Here is a 19,969-nt window from a genome sequence, read left to right on the forward strand (position 1 = left end):
TGCCTTTCTTTGTTGTATTGCCGTTTATGCATAGGAGTCCCTAAGTATGTGTTCAGTTTTACCTATTTTGATCTTTATGTAATGGAATCATACTGAATACACTTTTCCGTAGGTTTTGGCTCAATATCATGATTTTTAGGTTCATCGTCTGTTGATGTCTGTTCTTTTACCCAGCTGTCTACGATCCTATTTTTTGAATATGCCTTTGAGTCTATTTATCCATTCAATTGTTGGTGAGTATTTGCATTGTTTCTAATTTTTCTTACAAACAACTATACTACAAAACTTATAAGTGTTCCCTTACATAGCTAGGAAAGCAGTTTCCAGGGCAAATGTTCAGGACTAGGACTGATGGGTCAGAGAGTATGCCCCCACTAACTTTACCAGGTAATGCCAAATTGTTTTGCAGAATGACTGTAATGTCTTACAAGCCTGCCACGAGCTAGGGGAGTTCCTGTCAGTCCACATTGTGGCCAATGCCAGGCATTGTTAGATTGCTGGATTTTTGCCAGTCTGGGTGAGCTGCTTTCATCCTGTGTGTGCCTTGATGCTGTTGGTGGTGGTGTTTGAGGGACATCAGCTTTTATTAAACACAGACTCCAGGAAGATGTTCTGTTAGCTGTACTGTACTGAAATTGGCTGCCGTGGGGATTCAGAGGGGGTGTTTATTCACTTGGAAGGGGCTGTTTCCCTGCTGTCCCTCCGATAGTGCCTTGGAAGATGGCCCTGCTCACTCCCCTGCAGACATCTTCACTGCTGGTAAGAACTACAGCAGAACATTAGAGGGAGCCTGTGAGCTGCCAGACAGGGCACCTCTTCCCTCTCCCGTCCAGCACGGCTCATAGCGGGGCTGCTCCACGCCCCTAGTACCACGATCACCCCACCCAGCACCTCACCCGGCACGACGGCCCTCTGCCCTTTGAGGGCATCTCTCTTGGCTAATGGTCAGTTTCCCATTCAGTGCTCAGGCTGGGCAACAGTTTGCTTACTGCTTTTTGTAGCTGCTGTCAGTTGAGGACAGACGGGTCGTTTAGCCCACTTTGGGTGAGGAGGTGCTCAGCTTGAAGTCCTCCTCGGTGTGGAAGTCGGACCTCACATTCACTGTGGGCAGCGCTTCCCTGGAGACAAACCCTCACCAGCTAATGGTGCCACCCACCCTACCCTTCCCCACCCCTTTACTCTACCCCAACGCTTAGACCTCATCACGCAGTGGTTCCTGATTATCTGTCCCTGGGCAAGATTATCGCAGACAGCTATAGTTGGGTCTCCATTATCCTAGACATAGGGGACTGGTGGGACAGCCAAAGCAAAAGAGTTAATACCAGGTATCAAAACCTGGCTTAGGAGCAACACAACAAGTAGACACAATGTGTGATCCAGGATTGGAGAAAAAGTTACTCTAAATGACGTTATTGGGACAAATAGCAAAATTCAAACAGGGACTGCACATTAGATAATAGTATAAGGCTTCCACATGGAATACAGGATGCCTAGGTACATGTAAATCTCAGACAAATAACAAATAATTTTTATTGAAGTATAGTTGATTTATAATGTGTTAGTTTCTGATGTGTAGCATAGTGACTCAGCTATACATATACATTGTATTCTTTTTCATTATAGGTTATTACAAGGTATTGAACATAGCTCCCTGCGCTATACAGAAGGACCTTGTTTTTTATCTATTTTATATACAGTAGTTGGTATCTGCTAATCCCAAACTCCTAATTATCCCTCCCCCATCCCTTTCCCCTTTGGTAACCGTAAGTTTGTTTTCTTTGTCTGTGAGTCTGTTTCTGTTTTGTAAATAAGTTCATCTGTATCAACACATAACTTTTTAGTATAAGTATATTTTATGTAATATTTCAGGGCATACTTATACTTAAAATTATTTGTTGTTTATATGAAACCCACATTTAATTTGGTGTCTTGTATGTAATTTACTGAATCAAGCTACCCTGTAATATTATTACATTATGCAAAACCTCCTGAATTTGATAATAGCACAGGAATTACCCAAGAGAACATCCACCTTCCTAGGAAACACACATGGAAACATTTAGGGGTAAAAGGTCAAAATGCTTGTGATCTACTCTCAAATGATTTAGCAAGAATATTAAAGCTAATAATAACATTAATAAAAATTCATAACAAAATGTTAACCAATGATGATTGTAACGCAGTGTCCATTCTTTTAAGTTTTCTGCAAACTTGACAGTTTTTCCAAATGAAAACTTGAGGGGAAAGCGAGAGCTGACTTAGGAAGCCAGGAAAGCTAAGTGCAGGCAGCAAAGACCAGGAGTGAAATGAAGGAAGAAAAGCCTGAGGGTTTGGACAATTGCTCAGAGCAGGCATCTCTGCTGCTCATCTCAATGGACCAGGAAGGGCGTGGGGTGTGGACCAGCCAGGACGTAAGCCAGCCAAGCGTGGAAACCTTTTTCGGTAAATCCATCTCTAGATCCCGGACAGTAGCCAGGGGGCAGCAGTGAGAGACAAGTCCCAGGCAGTACTGAGTCATACAGCGGTTGTAATGAATATTTCCCACTTTCTAATGATGTTTATTGGCCATTAATTATCTCTTAATGCCTGTTCATGCCTTTTGTTTGTCTTTCCATCAGGTTGTTTGTCTTTTTCTTAATGATTTGAAGAATGCCTTATATATTCCAGACATATATCCTGTATTACTTACATGTCGAAAAAAATACTCATGTAGTCTGTGATTAGTTTGTTTTTTCCCCTTCGTTTATGACAGAAGTTCATCTTTTGATGAATCTTATGTAGTTAAATTTATTGATCTTTCTTCTTGAATGATTTGTGCTTTTTATGTCTTAAGAAATCCCTCCCTGCCCCAAAATCATAGAGATATTTTTCTGTAGTTTTCTTCTAAAAGTCTTAAAGTTTTGCCTTTCTCACATTACATCTGGAATTGATTTTGTTACAGTGTGAGGTAGGGATTTATTTTCGTGTTTTTTTCTTTGGATACTCACCCCTTGTTTGCAGAGCTGTTGGGAAATAGGCTCACGCTGGAGAAACCAACCCAGAGCAGGCTGAGACACAGGGCTCCAGCAACGAGCTGTGAAGGAGAGGAATAAGACATAAGAAGAGGTCCTGATGTAAAGGCTAATGCTTTCCCCCACCCCAATACAAAAACAGTAGGTTTGACTAAGCCAGAAGTGGTCCTTAGGTGAGGCTGCAGGGAGGAAGGAGGACCTTGGTGAAGGATGGAAGGTCCACACAGGAGGAAGTATGGTTTCAGTAACCATGGTGACCCTACAGTAGCCTCTTAGACACTCAAGGTAGTGAATTGACCTGTTTTCCAAAGATGGCCAGGAGTCAGGCTGGACAGTGACTGGGGTCTGAGCAGAGACCACAGCCCTCTCCTATCTGCTCCTGTCCTAGTTTAGCACTGCCTGGACTAACAGGTCCATGGTCTTAACAAGAACCCCCATATTGCTCTGAGTCTGAGCTCACCTATGCTGCTTGGAGCCCCCCAGTCCTGGAGCAGTGCAGCTGGGAGAGAAGGATCTGATTACTGAGAAGGGGCCATCGGAAAAGATGGGAGGGGGCTCATCACTTGGCACAGAAGGAAGCCCAGACCTCCCACTGCATGTGGCCCGGAATGTGAGCCCTGGGCCACACTCCTTGGCCCTACTAGTGGTATGACCCGGGGGAACCAACTTCATCTCGGGGCTTCACTGTAAATGGGATTCTAATGGCAATCTACCCAAGCAATGTCATTGTAAGGCCTACAGGTAATGAGGCAAACAGTTGATACTTAATACATGAGTGAAATCTATCATTTGCATGAAGCTGCAGAGCTGATAATCAAGCCTGTGGCAATTTGTCCACAACTTTTTTTGTGACCTTATTTCCTGTAACTTTCTTCATTTCAGCTGCACTGGACCACTACCACCGTGTGCTGCGACCATCTACTCTTGGGTCTGGTTAGACACATTCTGGCCCATCCATAGGATGGAATACCGTGTCACCCTTAAACAGAAGGGTGTACATTGGAACCAGCTGATAAAAAAGATGTCCAGATATGTTACTAATGGGATGAGACAAGGCGCAGAACCTTTGCAAAGTAGGATCCTCTGATGCCATATTTGCAAGGATATGTGCAACACACATGCACACACATACACCCCCCCGACACGTACACACGCACGTGTGTGCTGGTATATGCATGTGTTATCTCCTGTAAGGATCCATGAGGAAGCGTTAACACAGATTCCTTTTGGGGAAAAGGCCCAGTGGAGCAGGCAGATGTTTGCTTTTCTTCTTATTCATTCTGTGCAATTGGCATTCCCTACCAACACGGATTCAGCGCAGTTCTGGGGCGGCCCTGGGTCACAGTGCTTCTTGTGGAGAATCTCCACCTCATGCCCTGCCACACAGCAGGCTCCACCATCACCCTCGTGTTACAGGTGATGGAATCGAGGCACAAAGAGGTCCCGTAACTTGCTTAAAGATACACGGCAGGCAAGGAGTGGAGCTGGGATTCCAACTCAGGCGGTGAGGTTCCAGAGTCCCCACATTCACCTCCTAGGTGACGTTGTCTCTCAATGTAGTATTTTTTTTTTTTATTGATTTCAAAAATTCAGTTTTCTATGTTACAGGCCACTTTTTTCTTTATATGCTTCCCATCCTGCCAACCCCCCACCAGAAACAACAAATGGCCTCTGATGAATTGTTCCAATATCTGTAATTCTTATTGTCCATTGGTTCCTTCCATCCCTCCCTGGCTACAGGCTGATGGGAGGCACAGGTGAGGGAAGAATATGACTGTGGGGGTCAGGTGACGCCCATTCTCACCCCAGTTCCTCATGAACTTCAGGATGACCTTGGCTGGGCCCCTTCCCACCCCCTGCCTTCAGCCTCCCTCTGTAGTGCTGGGGTGATGCTGGAGCCCATGACCTCCACGGGCCCTCCTGCTCAAGGATTCTCTGGCTTTCTCTGGTCTATTTTTGCCTGACACCTCTCCCAGGGGCCTGTGGGCCTGAGCTAATTTCCCTGGCTGGCCCTGATCCAGGCAGCTCAGGTGGAGAGTGCCAAGCTAATGAGGCCAAGGTCATGGGCCAGCTAGCGGCTCTCGGAGGAACCCGTGGCTCTGTAGCTGGACTGCAGCTCTCCCGCCGGTCCCCAGGCTCGGGCACGGGGGAGGTGATGAGGGTAAAGCTGGCCCCATAGCCCAGGTCCCAGTTACCCTCTGTGACTGCAGCACAGCGTGTCCCCCGGTCACATGACAAGAGGGGCGTATGCGGGGAGCGGGGAGAGGACCAGATGGTTTCAAAGGTACATCTCCGTGCCTGCAAGCAGACCCATTCTGGCAAAGCCAGGAAGATGAAAAGCAGTTCTACTTCTTTAAAGCTAAAGCAAGAGAGCATGTCCACATACTCCCAGGTCCCCCACTGTGTTCTTTCTCCTTCCTTCTGTGTGAGTCACGTCCAGGTCTCCTAATTCGGGGTGAAGTAGAGAACGGCTTCCTCTTCTACGTTATTACCTATCACAAGGGCAAGGGTTGCCTGTTTTGTTCAATGCTGCATTCCTGGCACCTAGATCAGTGCCTGGCATGCATACAGTAGGAGCAGAATAAATATCATTTGAGTGAACCAACTCACTTTTATCCAGAGAGAGGCGATGGACTGCCTTTGAAAGGACACAGTATCACCAATGAGTTCCATCTGATTTATTTTCAAATGTTTCTGTCTCAAAGAGTCTGTGGAAGCTTGGTGTTTATTTATTTATTTATTTATCTTTTTAGAAGTGGTGCTGAGGATTGAACCCAGGACCTCATGCATGCTGAGCATGAGCTCTACCATTTGAGCTATACCCTCTCCTTAAAGCTTGGTGTTTAGAGAAAAACTATAAGACAGCTCTAGGAAAAAAGAATAAATCCTTTTACAGTGTGCCACCACCCCCGAATTTGAACATTTTGCAAATTTGCATTTTCTTATGAAAGGTTTTTCAGCTCAGTTCAGTGTCTATTATTCATTATTATGTTACATTATTAATTTTTTTGAGTTCATACCATCAGCCAGGCTTTGGGCTAAGCACAAGACAAGGATTGATTTGTTTACTTTCCATAACGACTGTGTAAGATGGGCACTACCATTATTCCCATTTTATAGATGAGAAAACTGAGGCAGACAGTGTTCAAGTAATTTGCTCAAACTCACAAGAGTTGTGAGTTCCGGAGCCAGGAATCAAACTCCAGAGCCCACACTTCTAATCACAACTAATGCTGCTCTTCGGGACTTTTCTCTGCATGCAAGCATCTGTCTACGAGGCGCTGGTGATTTAACGATGAATGAGGCCTCCAGCAAGTGAGACTGGTACATCCACACGCTGGACTATTCAGCAATGACAGGGAAGGGGTGGTTGGTACATGCAGCAGCCTGATGACCCTCCGAGAATTATGCTGAGTGTAAAAAGGCAGCTCCCCCCAAATTCTCATACTGCATGATTCCATTTATATAACATTCTCAAAAGGATAAAATTATAGAAACGGAGAATAGAGTAGTAACACCGAAAACTACAGAGGGGTGAGGTGCGAGGGAAGAAAGCGTGGTTATAAAAAGGTAACATGAGGAATCCTTGGGGTGATGGAAATACTCTGTTATCCTGACTCCATCAATGTCAATATCCTGGCTGTGATATTGAAGAGGAGGCAAAAGAAGCAGCATTTGCTACAGTAAAATACAGCTAGCAGCCCAGAGCCACAAAGTAGAGAACCGGCTTGTGTGTGAGCTAAACCTGTGTGTGTATGTTTGCATGTATAGCATTTAAATGTTTACTTGCCAACGTTTAAAAATTTTGTAAGATGTTACCACTGAGGGATATTGGGTAAAGGGTACATGGGCTCTCTCTCAATTACGTTGCACAGAGGCAAGATAAAGAGTTTAATTTCAAAAAGAGAATGAGTGTTCCTGCCTGCAAGGAGCTCCTGTGCAGGGAGTGAGACCCTGCCCCGGGTGGCCAGGTCACTTCTGCACATCCTGGTGGGGTGACAGTTGTGATGGATCAGGGAGGCTTCCAAGGCAGCGACGGGGGAGCTGAGTCCTCAGATATCAGCAGGTCAGAGGTGAGAGGAGGAGGGGTCAGAGACAGGCAGGGCAGTCTGAACAAGTGGGGCGCCAGGGTCTTCTTTCCCCAGAGTTACCTCTGGGCCCCCAAGATCTCAAAACATCCCATTGCAAAAACACATCACGCGGGCTCTTTCCCACCTGGTACGTATACATTTTAAGGGACAGAGAAATTATCACCTTAAATTTTTCCTTCAACCTTTGGTGCCTGCTGCTGCTTATTTGGAGAGACCTCAGTCACAGGCGGAAACGAAGGTTCCCTTGTCAGACACCGCACTAGAGAGCGAGCGTCTTCGTTCAGCCTGTCAGGATCATCCTTCACGCTCAATTTAGTAAAAAGGCAGATGGTAATGTTTTTCTAGTTAAGAGATCATTTCTTTTTTAAACACATGGATTTTTTTTTCTTGATAGGCCTAGTCCTGCTTTATATATAATAGCAACTCAGTGGTGGAAAGAGTGAGGATTTGGGGGTCAGAGGACCCTGCATTTGAAACTCAATTCTACCACTTACTAGCTATGGTCTTGACCTTCATTCTCCCTGAGCCTCCGTCCCCTGATCTCTACAATGAGACTCATTATATTAAACAGGCCAGCAGTACTGAATCCATAGGGGGTTTATGAGGAAACAGTTGCCAAAGAACCTAGTATAAGGTCTGATATATAGAAAGCACTCAGTAAATGATCCTTATTATTGCTAACAATAATTCGAGTTTATGTAAGAAATTAAAGGTGTCTACCTTTAACAGCACTATGAATCCAGAACTATGTACTATGTATCCAGTACTATGAGTCTAGTACTATGATTATCAGGAGTTTTGCTCGTATCAGCCAGGATACTTGAGGTTATGCTGCAGTAACAAACAGCCCCCAAATCTCAGTGGTTTACAACAACAAAGTTTACTTCTTGCTCATGCTACATACCCACTGTGGGTCAGGTGGAATTCCGCTCCTGCAGTCTTCCCTCCTGGACCCAGGAGAAGGGAGCAGTTGGTGGTTGGAACACTGCTGGTTGGTTGTCATGGTAGAGAAAAAGGGTCTTTTAATTAGCACTAAATGCTATGGCTTTGAAATGACACATATCATTTCCATTCAAAACTCATTGATCAGAACTGGTTACAAATTCCTGCATCACCATAAAGAGGACAGGAAGTATAAATCTACCCTGTGTCTGGAAGGCATGGGGAAAAAGTCACAAAAATGTAGTAAACGGCCTTACTGATAACCACAGTGTTTTTGAGAACCCCTGCCCTGCCAGAGGGATGGCTGGACAGTGGGAGGGGGGCAGGGGCTGGGAGGGGTAGGGGAAGGAGGAATATAGAGAGGGGCCCCACATGGAGTGTGTGACCAGGTCGATGTGCAAGGCTGAGGCCGGAGGAGCTCTGGGTGCCTTCCTCATCTGGACTGGACCCAAACAGAACCTGGCCCTTCTATTCTGGCAGCCAACAAGCCAGCCCTGCCAGGAGATGTGCATCCCACGCTCTCGAGCTCCATGTATATAACCTGTCTCCCTAGGCCTCCAGTTGGTGGGCAACACAGAGTCACAAAGCAGTATTTCTCTGGCTCCATCCCTCCTGCTTTGCTGGATTCCAGGACTTAATGGATGCTTCTAAAAGTCTGGGGAGCCCCCAGGCAGTGTTTCTGACGTGCTCCCACCCTGGTGCCTCTTCGGTTACTGCTGACGCGGCAAAAGTAGCCTCTGCCGGCTTTGTCCTCCGAGGTCCCCTGGGGCTGCAGACACGAGGCTCCAACAGCAGCAATGTCTGTGCCAACAGTGCCACCTCCTGTCCCTTCGGAGACTGCTGGCAATGTCCAGCGCCCACAGTGCCCCATCTCACGCTGCAGCTCTTACAGAAGATTCAGCGTGAGACCTGGCACAGGGACGCTTGAGTGGCCAACACTGCAGACCCATTAGTTTCCTTTCTGACCCACGCTGGCCATCTTCCAGATTCTGGATTTCAGGTCTTCTTTTGACCTTCCTCCCACCTTAGAAGTTGCAGGGCCTCTGCCTGGAAACCTCTTACCACCACTTTCCTTTCTGTCCTCCTCATCCCTTGTTCATCCTTCATAGATGAGTTCAAATGCCACTTCTTCAAGGAAGCCTTCCTTGATTCCTCAAACTAAGTGAAGTCCCCCAGTATAAGATCTCTCCTTTTTTTTTAATTCATTTAAAAAATTTTTGTTTCCATTTTTTAAAATATTGCGGTATAGCTGATTTACAATGTTGTATTAGTTTCTGGCGGTCAGCATAGTGATTCAGTTATACATATAAATATACACATATTCCTTTTCATATTCTTTTTCATTACAGGTTACTACAAGCCATTGAATATAGTTCCTGTGGTCCTTGTTTATCTATTCTGTACATAGTAGTTTTGTATAAAACCTCTCCCTTTGATGTTGGATTGGCCGGTAATGACAGAGGTTCCAGAAGAAGAGACATCGCTGGTCAAAAGCATTTCCAAACAGCAAATACATCCTTCATACTCCTTATGAGACTTGACACTGCACCGGTGACAGGCTGCTCACACATCTTTTGTGATCCTCAGGGAAGAGATGCAGGTTTGTCAGATGCCTTGGCCTTGGTGAGATGCTGCTGTGGGTTTCGAGTTTGCCCCAACACGCTGATGTAGGTAAATGAACACGTTGACTTGAGTGGCTGGAAAAGGAAACTTCTTTGCTCTCCGTTTGCCCCAGGTGACTCACACCTTCCTTGTCAAGGAGAGCAGATGTTTCCTTGCCAGTGGGGATCTGGTCCTCGTGGAGGCCAGGGGAGGCAATTCCAATGCTCTGGCCGGAGCAGTTTCCCAAGAGGCCCATGGTCCCCACAAAGCTGATTGTCAATCCAGCATTGCTCTTAATCTAGTTTTAAAAATTGAAGAAACTCAGTAACAGTACGTGCATTCAGGCATAGGTAGGTAAATTAGGATCTGTCCTTACCAGGAAATACTGGTGTTTGGGGGAAAAGCACATGTGCCACAGCTGCTGCCTTCTGGGGTCACCTGGCCACGGCCCAAGTGGTCCAGGAACCCATGTGGAGCCTGGAGAACTCTCAGTCTTCCTCCTCCCCCTTCATGGGCATCGGGATGCAGAAAAAGCAGTCAGACGAGGTTTGAATCCAGGCTCTGCTACCTTGGACCAGTTACCTGTACATCCTGTGCCTCAGTGTCCCCATTTGTCAAATGGAACCAATAATCCTCTTTTCAAAGTGTTATTTTGAGGATGAGGTGAAAGGAAGGCCACGCTCCTCCTCTCACTACGCGCCCGCCCCAACCTCCAGATCACTGACGAATGAGGCCCAGCTAATCTCAGCTTTGTAGATGCCAGTCCCCAGTCCCAGGACCCGAGTTATAACCATGCCCTCCCTCTAGTATCCAAAATACACCCAGAAGGAAAACTGAGATCACACAGATGTAAGAGGTGCCCAGTGATACAGAATGTGATTTTTGTTGTTTGGGTTGTTTTGTTTATTTGTTTGTTTTTATGCAAATACCTCTAGTAGAATGATGTCAGTATAATTCGGTTTTCCCAGCACATTCAAGTTTTGAAGCAAATCTGGGGCAAGTGTTCACACAGACAAGCAGAAAGACTTGGCAAAAGCTGCTGACCCTCAGGACACACAGAAACACCTTCTCCTCCTGTCACCCCGAAGACCTGATCGCTTCCGGCTGCCCACTTCTGGGCAAGTCACGGCTGATTGAATGGCTCCAGAACCTCGTATCAGGAAGTTGCGAAGTCATTCCTCGCTATATTCAAATAATGGGTTAATTGAGAAGGCTACACCCAGGATCTGATGTTAATTTTGACAGAAGTAGTCTCCAGTAAAAGCAAATTCACCAGTACTTACATTCTGAAGTTAAGATCAGGAACCTCAGGGGCATAAGGCTGCAAAGTGTTGATGGATCGGTGGAGGTTTAACTGGGGAGGAATTGCTATCAGGATCATGATGGCTCTGGTTAAGGTTCTAGTTGCAAAGTTTCACAGGTTTGGAGGGGCCTTGCCCAGCCCAGCTTTCTCATAAGCCCTGTTGGTTGTGGTGCAGGAGCAGCAGAGCAGAAGGCTTCAGGAGCACACACTGGGAGTCGGATCAGAGACAGCTGTGCTGATTGCTGTGTTGAACGACCTTTACCTACCTGGCCGCCTCTGGGTGTTTGCTCTTCCCGTTCCCACCACCAGGAACACTTGATTCCATCATCTGGCAAGATTTAGGCATCCTCCAAAGCCCAAAGCAGGCCAGACCTCCTTAAAGAAATCTTCCAGAGTCCTCTCTGGCAGGGTTGACTGTCACCAGCTCCGTGGTTCGATGGTACCCAAGGGTGCTTAAACCTAGCCACACGCCCTCTTTCTTGGTCTGTCTCCTTCTACTGGACTCTGATAACTAGACTGTGGCTTTCCCAAGTGCATCTATGTCCCCAGTGTCTTGTACATGACCCGGGCTTGAGTGGACAGAGGCAAATTGCTTTTTGAATAAAAGTAGACATGAAAAAGCAGGGATTGGTGGACAGAGATGCTTGGATGGACACAGAAGGCTCTGGGAGCCTGTTTTCAGGAAACCTGGATTTTTCTGTAGCAGTGTATCTCTGCTTGACTACACATCCTCTCTCTGGAAACAGAGGAAGCTGAGGGAGTGGCAAGTATTAAACTCAGATGGGATCGAGGAAAGAAAGTAAATTCTGTTTCCTGCCTAGTGGCTGTGGAGAACAGCGATCCACTGTTGAAGGCTTGTTAGGCTGAGGTCTTTACAAGCAGTTACAGACTTAATTCTCACATCCATTCCAGGAGGGAGGTACATCTTTTACAGACCAAGAAGTCAAGGTTCAGAGAGGAAAACAACTTACCTGAGATCTCAGGGATAGAAAGAAAAATAGAAGCCCAGGTCTGACTCCAAAGCTGAAGATCTTAAGCATTCTGATTTACCTCCAAGGGGAAGCAGATGGGAGTGGGGCGGGAACACACAGGTCCTGGTTCACCCTTCCTCTAAGAGCCTGATTCCCTGGGATAAACATCATGGGGCATCCTGGACTCTTAGAGCCTGTGGAGGGACAGAAGGAGGGATGGGTACGATTCTATCAGACAGGCACTCTCCAATTGGCAATTCATTTACTTTTTCCTCATGTGCTGCTTCTTCTGAGGCACAGAATTGTTATTTTATCATGTAGGTAGGGAAATGGAGGCAAAGGCTGGGGCAATGGCTTGTTCAAGATCACACAGCAAGTCAGCAAAGGAACTAAGGCTCAAAAATAATTTCAGTTATGGGGGGAAGGTATAGCTTAGTGGTAGAGTACATGTTTAGCATGCATGAGGCCCTAGGTTCAGTCCTGAATACTTCCATTAATAATTAATTAATTAATTACATCTAATTACACCCACCCACTTTTTTTCAGTTAAGCTCCTAACAACAGGCTCTCCTGCAGATGACAACCACACACTCTAGACAATGTACAAAACAACCACTTCCGGGCTCAGAAGAAGGAACAGAAGCAGAAAGATGCTGAGAGAAGTCAAAATATGGATTCAGTGATGAGCAGAGAATGAGTTCAGCATATTTTGCAGCTTTCTCTGGAAGGCAGCCGCAATCATAGCACAGCTTGAAGTGACTGAAACTCTGATGGAAACCCTGCCATCTTTCTGGCCTGAAAAAAACCAGAGGACAGAGCTGAGGGCAGCCAGGGAGAGGGAAGAGAAAGGGTTAAAGGAGAGAGTCAAAGAAGGGACGCTCCAAATTCCGTGCATAATCTCTAGCCCAGTGTCTGATGGATCCTAACCATACATGCATTAAACAGACTAAAAGAAGTCTGAAATGAGATGTTACCTGCTTCCCATCACAGACAAGACACACCTGCAATTTAAGTCTAACCAAGTGAATTGCCTGCCAGAGGGGGGAAAAATCAACCTTTTTGGAGGAATAGAAGAGAATCCACAGTCTCTTCAACATAACACTCATAATGTCCAGGACATGATAAAAATTTACTTGACATAGAACAAAGAAAATGTATCCAATTCTCAAAAGGAAAGACAACCAAAAGAGGTCAGCCCTCAATGATCCAGATGTGGGAACTAATAGGCAAAAATTTACAGACAATTATTATAACCATGCTTGATGAGATAAGGAAAAATACACATGTGTGAAAAGATAGGAATCTCAGCAGAGGAACAGGAAATACAAAAAAAAAAAAAGCAAAAATTTTAGAACTGAAATACACAGTTCTAGATAGATATTTAGAAATTATCCAATCTAAGGAAACAAGAGAAAAAACATTGTAAAAATAGACAGTCTCAAGGGCCTGTGGGAAAATATCATCTGAAGATAATGGGTAATTGGAGAATTGAGATCCCAGGAAGAGAGAAGAGAGAATAGAGTGGGAAAGAAATATCTGAAGAAATAATGGCTGAAAACTTTTCAAATTTGGTAAAAAAAAAGATAAATTTACATGTTCAGGAAGTTTTGTGAACCCCAAACCGACTATAAGACAATTCTACTTAGGCCTGAGGTAGTAGAACTGCTGAAAACCAAAGACAAAGAGAAAATCTTGAAAGTAGATAAATAAAATAACATATTTCATTATAAGGAACAATGATTCAAACAGCAGAGAACTTTGTATCAGACACTGTGGAGATCAAGAGATGCTGGAACCACACCTTTAAAGGGCCGAAAGAAAAGGCTGTGAACCTAGAATTCTATACCCAGAAAAGATATCTTTCAAAAAATGAAAGCAAAATGCAGACATTTCTAGAAAAGGAAAGCTAAAAGGGTTCATTGAACATGGAGACGCCATGGCTGGAAGCCTTCATCCCACGTGTGCTCTGTATCTGAACTCTGAACTCCAGGCAGGACAGAACCCTGTCTCACCTTTATGTCTCCAGAATCTCATAAGTGCTAGACACAGAGAAGGGGAGGGGGTGTCAATGAGCATTTGATGAGTGAAAGGTGTAATGGATGGATGGATGGATGGATGGATAGTTGGATGAATGAAGGAGCTCCCTTCCAGATCCATTTCTCCACCCCCATTCTGTGGTCTCCTGCCAACACTGACTCTAAAGATCACCCTTCCTTAAGTTCTTTTGGGGGCAATGCTTCTCCTAGTTCTGTCACTTGCTAGACTTCCACTCACATCTTAGGGACAGATGTGGCTGTGGGAGAGCTAGAGTCCAGTGGGACATCATTTCAATATTCCTAAGAGTGGAGGCTCTGGCAGGCTGGACGAACATGAAGAGAATTCAGAAAAGACTGAAGCAATGGACTTGTCGCATTCAAACTCTAGCTAGAACAAACCGAAAGGGGGCTGGCTGCGCCCCCAGCCAGGAGACCAATGTGTCCCTTTGGCTGCTCCTTCCCAAAGCCATATTTACCCAGGCCTTTGAGCATTCAGGCCTTGGGGGAACTTGTGTGGCATCTGTGGCAGGAGGAACATTCCTTCCTCAGCCCATCTATGTGTCGGGGAGACTAGCCTCTGATGGCTGTCTGCCTTGGTCTCTCCCCACCTCATTTCATGCAGGTCCTGCTTCTGCTCCTTCTAGAGCTTGCATGGGGTTAACACTGTTTTCTGGATCAGAGCACCTTCCTTCCTTCCTTGCCTTTTATTTCTACTTTTTGGTATAGCTATCAGCTTCCAGATATCCAGCCCTGGAGCCCATCTTGCAGGGCCCACCATACTGAGAGAAAGAAAGCCACAAAGTTCTGGGTCTGCCAGAGGCTTCCATTGTGGAAACTCCTCCAGCCCTCCTCACTGCCTGGAGTGGGGTGTTTCCGTCGGGGACGCCTTCTCCCACCAGCCTAACATCTAACTTTAACCCAAATGCCACCCCTGATTCCCATGCCCGGGCCCCTTGAGTGCATCCCATCTTCTTGGACCTTTTTCCCTCCAAGTCCCCTCCTAGTGTCCTGTTGCATGTGCATCTCAAGGTAAAGGCCAGTCTTACGTCCCTGTTTGAATCTTTTCCACCAGGAAATTCATGGATTAACTTCTGAAAGACTCTCTTCTACTTTCCCTACTCAAATCTGCTCAGAGCTCAGCTCTCCCTCTGTGGTTCCTGCCAAAGCCTATCTATGACCTTCGGAAAATGACCTTTGATCATTTCCTCCAGCCCTGCAACCATTTAGTGAGGGTTAAGTGTATCCTTCATTCTCTTTGAGCCCTGCCCCTCCCGAGACCGACAGCAATTCAACACCCCTGTCTTTCCAGATCCCAGCTCCAGGGCAGTAGGAGGAGGATGGCTCAAGTTTTGCCCAGGACATCTATCCGTTGAAATCTGCATGCCTCAGACTTTTGTTCTCAGGGAATTTCCTGTTTCTCCAGTTCAATCAACACATGCCATTTTTATGTACTCCCAACCTTCCTGTTCTGATAGCAAATCCAAACCCTATCTCTTAAACCAGTCCCATTCCTTCCTGATATTCTGAGCAACCACATTCCTAGATATGGGTGTTTTACATCCTTCTTAGCTGCTGGCTTTTTAATAATCCCACTGAGATTTTTCTCTCCCTGAAGGATGATGGGGCTGGCACAGAGTCTGAACGACTAGGGCCCTCATCCCTCTGGTCTGTTTCCCGATACCACCCACCTGTCCCTGCAGTCCACTGTGACAGAGGCCAACAGCAGGGACTACCCAGATCCATGTCCACCTGTGTGGTGGGGGAGGGGAGACTCCAGGGTCCCTTGGTCTTCAATCTACAAGGCTGGCCCCACCCCTGTCCCTTCCTTAATGGAAGAGGACGTTCAAACAAGACAAAGAACAGAATCGGGGTGGCTGGACTATTGCAACACAAACCACCTGAAGGCCCCAAACCTCATCTGAGTGCCCGCCAGCTCTTGGGGAACACAGCAGAGGTTTTGCTGGTCACAGTCGTGGTCTGTAACAGGGTGGATAAAGGGTGGAGACAAGAAAAGCAAGGCATAGAGCCAAGAATTGTTCCACTTTCCAGAGAGAAACAGCCTGAATAACAATGCTACTTGTTTTGTGGTATTGAATAGATCCTTAAATAGAATGGACAAATTTCCTTTTGCTATAATCAGATACCTGCCTTGGCCTCAGTCCCAGCTGCGCAGCTTCCCTGTGAGCCCTGGAATCCCCACATTGTCCCTTGGTCCCAGCCCATGGTGGGCATCTTCTCAGCCTCAGGTGCGCTCCAATCTGCAGGGTAGGGGTGGGGTTCTGGGTACAGATTGTTCCTTGAATTCTTCCAGGCACCCCTCCTTCCTTCCTTGATTTCCTGTTGTGGTCACCAAGCACACAAGAGCAGTGGGCTCATGGAAAGAAATTAAGGGGAATTATTCATGGTTACTAGTATCCAACCAATTCTTGTCTTCCAATCGCAGTGCAGAAATTCTCTGGTAATTATTCCTGGAGTGAGAACCAGGCCTGGAAGCAGGTGGAACTCTTCTCCTCTTCCTGGAGCTAATGGCTGGGCCAGGGGAGCCATATGACAATCACTTATCCCACCAGCTGCATGACAAGGATGGCCAACGAGATCCCCACCCCACCACTGCCAGATGCCAGCAGAGAACTGAAACAGGGCAGGATGAATGGGAGCCAGAGAGGAACTGGGAGGAAGGGAAATCTGGTGGGGTCTGGGGAAGAAAGAAGGAAGAGGGAATCACATGAATCCCTGGTGGGGAAGGGGAGAGCCTTGATCTGTGGGTGCCTCCGTGAGGTGGGGAGTGAGGAGGAAGCCTGAAGCTTTTAAGGATCAGCACCCCTGCCCACTAGTAACACAGCCATCCATCACTTCAGGGGCCTGCCCCACTCCCTTAAGGGGATGCTTACTAGTGAGGGAGGAGGGCAGAGGGTGGAGGTCCTGCTCCCCTACTGCCCCGCAGGGGGAGACGGGAGCTTCTGCAAAGGCCTAATTGGGGTGCCCACCTGCTCAGGACAATGCCTCCTGCCTCTCTGCACATTTACCCTGTCCCGTAGCCATGGAGGATGGCTCTAAGGCCCCCTTGAGCCAATCAGAATCTCTCCCCAGGAAATCAGAAAGCCTGGGCGAAAATCCTCAGAGACAGAAGCTGCGGAGCTGAGGCCGGGAGGGAACCACATCTCCTCCGCTGGGATCACTAAGGCTTTCTGGGCTCCTGCTCTTCCCAAAGCCTGCTTCTGAAGTTGTGTATGTGTGTCTATGTGTGTCTGAAACTATGTATGTCTGTGTCTGTGAATTTCTTTAATTCCGTGAACATTCTGGATCATTCCAGTAAATACCTCTGTTCTTGAGTTTGCCAGAAGTTACTTGGTTTTTGTTTTTGTTCTTGCATTTGACTTTGTCTTTATTTTTCTTGGTTGCTATTGTTTTGCTTGCAACCAAAGAATCTTGACTGACACAGAAATGGGTACCCAAGAGTTGGTGGCAGCCCACAGACCCTCAGGAGGGCTGGCATGTTTGGAATTGGTTTTCTGGCTGAGAGGGGTTGGGGGACCAGGACATGGGGAAGCCCCTCCCCTCTGTATTCTGGGAGGCAGCCGCTGTCAGTGCGGAAGGGACCAGAAAGGCTGGGATCTGGAGGAGGACAGTCGCTTCTGATGCTTCAGACAAACACTCGGATGACATCTTGAAACTTCTCCTCAAGGCATCAAATAAATTCTAGCTGTTTATGTTTTCAGCTGGAAAACTGTCCTATAAGAACTAAAGTCAGAGATGGATTCTGGAGGTTTCTGATTCACGTGATGAATTCAATCCTCACTAGATCTTTTCAGTGATAATTAAGGCACAGATGGGGATGAGCTGCATGCTAATTTCCTGCGGCTGCTGTAACAAATAAGCATACATTCAATGGCTTAAAACAACCCAGGTTTATTCTCTTACAGTTAAGAAGCACAGATGTCTTAAAATCGAAGCGTAGGAGGCTGCATTCCTTTTGGAAGCTCTGAGAGAGAATGCATTTCCTTACCTCTTCCAGCTTCCAGAGCTACTTACATTCCTTGGCTCCCGGCCCCTTCCTCCATCTTCAAAGCCAGCAGCATAGCATCTTCCAATCTCTTTCTATCCTCATGTCTCCCTTTCTTCCTTCTGACCCTCTCACCTCCCTCTTATCAGGACCTTCGTGATTTTATTGGATCCACCCCAATTATCCCAGATAATTTCCCTGTCTCAAGATCCTTACCTGAATCTCATCTTCAAAGTCCCTTTTATTAAGTAAATGAACATATTCCTAGGTTCCAAGGATTAGGACACAGGCATCTTTGGTGGGGGAGGGGAAACTATTCAGCCTACCCCTAGTTGCATCCAGAAAATTGCCATAGGGACACCCGAAGGGACTTCAAGGATCCCAGGTACAATCCATATCTAAGGGCACTTTGACACCCATTTGCCTGGACCCCATTCTCTGGTGCAGGGCAACCAACACTTGAAGTCAGCCTGGCCCCCAGGGTGAAAGGCAGAATTGGAAAGAAAAGAGACACCAAAGTCAGAGAACGAATGAACTATGAAAGCTCTACAGGTCTGGAGAGAATGTGTAGGGTGGAGTCAAATGAGTTCCCAGAGGAAGGTGGAATGGAATTCTGTCTTTGCTACCATGTCGGTCCCCCGCTGACCCCGGGTACCCCTGCAGAGGGCTGTGATCCTAACCACACCTAGGGCTGATCTACCTTAACCATATGCTGAGCACCTCTTGGTGATACTGCAAGTCAGGAAGCACTTGGCATTGAGAAGAAGGACGAATCCAAGAGTGCAGGGACTGGAGGATTAGAGTTGATCTCTCGTGGATTTCCCACGTGCACTGTGTTTCCTGCCAGGGCCCAGGAGACCCCCTCTCCTCTGACCCCAGGAAGAAATGGATGATTTAGGAGCTCTCTAGATGGGGGTGGGGTGGAGCTGGGACCCCGATCTCTGTAGGTTGAGAAATTCCAAGAGGTCAACCCTGAGGGAGGCAAGTCACAGCAGAAGAAGAGAGAGCGTGGGTGTTGTGTCCGGCAGCCAGGAGGGCAGGTGATCAGGGCTCAGGTGAGACATGCAGAGCTTCCCAGCAATAGAACCGAGGGATGGTCCACTTACTTTGTAAGACCCGAAATCTGGTGAGCAAAGAGCAGACATGGGTCAGCGTGCTGGATGGGCTCTGCTTGTCACCCGATTCTCAGACCCAAGTCATAGGATGGACCAGGGACCTTGAAGGAAAGGGTGGCCAGGAGTCAGAACGGGCCTGTCATACACCGTGCGGTCACTCCTCCTACCTGCCCGCCATGGCCTGGGAGCATCCCCTTAGGGAACAGTGCTGGTTAAAGGAAACACAACCAACCTGGACTGTTGGTACTGGCTCCAACTTTACACTAACTTCTGGGACCCAGAATAGCCCAGAATGAGCCAGACCATGGTCTTTTGGACAGAGGGGATGCTTACAGTGGTCGGTAATAAATGCATGTCTGATATGAATTCACCCCACAAGAGGTCCACGGGGACCCTCCTCTCACCTGGTCACCATTTTCTAAGCTCCTGAGTATATCATTGGAATGGGTACTCTTGGGAGCTAGGGATTGTTTATCCAAACCCATGAATGAGGGCTATTACAGTGAGATAAACCAATGCAAGCCATTGGGTTTTTACATCTCTGTCAAAATACTTAAATCAAAATCCACACCAAATTCTTGGAGGAATTACAGAGACAGGTGCCATCATCAAGGCTTAAAGGAAGCAAGAGTAGTGATTCCACTGACACACATGTTCATTCACCTCTCCAGTTTGTCCAGTGCCAACCAGCGACGTGTCTTGGGAAACAATGGTGGGAGTTCATAAACCTAATTAGGTGGAAACCCTAATGGAAGTGGCCATTCCTAAGATGTCCTGTTAATGTTAATAAAGGACATAAACACAGGCTCCAGTTCTTGGATGTATCAGTCTTCTTAGATGCAAGCGAGGTACCAATTCTGCTTTCTCAATTTAAAAAAAAAAAGGAAATTTATTG

The sequence above is a fragment of the Vicugna pacos genome, chromosome 12 (genome assembly GCF_048564905.1).
Source record: "Vicugna pacos chromosome 12, VicPac4, whole genome shotgun sequence".
Taxonomy (NCBI): Eukaryota; Metazoa; Chordata; class Mammalia; order Artiodactyla; family Camelidae; genus Vicugna; species Vicugna pacos.